The sequence below is a fragment of the Chenopodium album genome, chromosome 24 (assembly GCF_948465745.1).
Source record: "Chenopodium album chromosome 24, dcCheAlbu1.1, whole genome shotgun sequence".
In the NCBI taxonomy this organism is placed as follows: domain Eukaryota; kingdom Viridiplantae; phylum Streptophyta; class Magnoliopsida; order Caryophyllales; family Amaranthaceae; genus Chenopodium; species Chenopodium album.
The window spans coordinates 23,547,708-23,549,529 of NC_137857.1; positions in this window are offsets into that span (position 1 = coordinate 23,547,708).

Here is a 1,822-nt window from a genome sequence, read left to right on the forward strand (position 1 = left end):
GGATGTGCCATGACGTTTGTGATCTGGGGGTGGAGGTGCAAGGTTAAACTGAACGCGATGCCATTGCTGGTCGCGTGATATAGGCTTGTTATGTTCTTCGGACGTCCTAATTTATTGGGCAAGCAGAGTATGAAAGTGTTATGGGCCAAGATGTGTATTTGAATGTATTGGCCCATGAAATAGGAGCACAGCTGCTGGGCATTAAAAAATTGGACTTGATTGAGGATATGTCTTATGTAAAATAGGTCTTTAAATATGTTGGGCTTATTTGTTGGGCTTTAAAAAAGTGGAGTTGATTGAGGATAATTCTTATGTTAAATAGGGACATATATCTGTTGGCCTTATTGGTTGTTGTTAAAAAAAGTGGTCTTTATTTAGGATATTTTTTATGTTTAGTAGGCCCATAATTATGCTGGGCTTATCTGATGAGGTTTTATATGAAATATGTATTACACCCACTTGTCTATGTTTGCTGAGCACAGATTAACTTTTGTTCCGTCTCTTTTATCCTTCCTGGTCAAATAGTGACAATGGTTAAGTGAAAAAAAAAATACATAAAAATAAAAATCACATTAACAATGTGTCTTAGGAAAAAAATAAATAAATAAAAAAAAACATGTTTATAAGTGGAAATTGAAAGAATAGAAGGAATTGAATCTGGGGCAATAAACATGACAAGTAAAAACATTTTACTGTGTTGGAACAAGTAACAACCACAAAGGTAGGTTGTTTTATGAAATATGTGTTACAATTTGTTTTGTAAAAAGGTTATGTACCCCTTTAGATATCAGTTTATGGGTAGTCACAAATAACATGTATAGACCCGACCCTATGTAATCTCAGATATCGTTTAACTGTGTGTTGATGTGATGTGTCAAAATTCATACCCATATAAGAGATTGATTAATTTCACACAATGTTGGGCAGATTCATGCGTTGGGAATATGAGTTTTAATTATAAATGTTTAATATAAAAATATGCTCTTCAGCATTTGAACCGCCGCATAAATTAGGTATAGTAAGCATTCCAAAAAATGGGAACATGACTCATCAAATTAGTTAACGGAACTCTTGTAGGCGCGTTGTTAGTTGTAAAATGAATTGATTGAGCTTTGTTGAAATGTGGGAGAATGTTAATTGAATCAATTAGCTCTTTTGAATGCCTTTGACTATCATTTAACCAAAGCAGGCATGTTTACATGTATATGACTTTCCTTTTAGTAATTAGAATTGTTGAATGTATTCATGTTATTGCGAGTAATATCCTTCATGTAGTCTCAACATGTGCGATTGAATCCAAATATCATTTGAGCCATATCATGTGTGTGTACATGTTATTGGTAGCTTCATGCTAGAGACGTATGTCAACACTCATGTTTAGACAATGGTTCTAAAATTGTTGTTCACATTCGAACCATTTCGTAATAATTCAGAGTTGTCGGACGGTGACATCTATAGTAGGTACGTATTTTGAATCAGGCATTGACGATATATTTGTGGCCAATTGATCTTTTCACTAACCCAACTAGTTACGCATTTGAGAGCGTCGTACCCAAGACCCTCATTTTTTGAAGTCATGTGTGTGATTGTGCAAGGGTTTGGTTACATTTAAAAAACGGTTCTAAATTCGTGCTTAGTAATGTAATTACGGGTAAGCTGTATTGAGCATGTTTTATGATGATGTCCATGTTTTGACCAAGTTGACCTTTTAGTTTTTCTTGAAGAGAACTTGACCCTTAAGTTTTATTAACTTTACTTTGCATGGATTGCATGGAAGTAGTTGAGGGCCCCCTTGCATACACGTCGCGCACTATTCATTGTG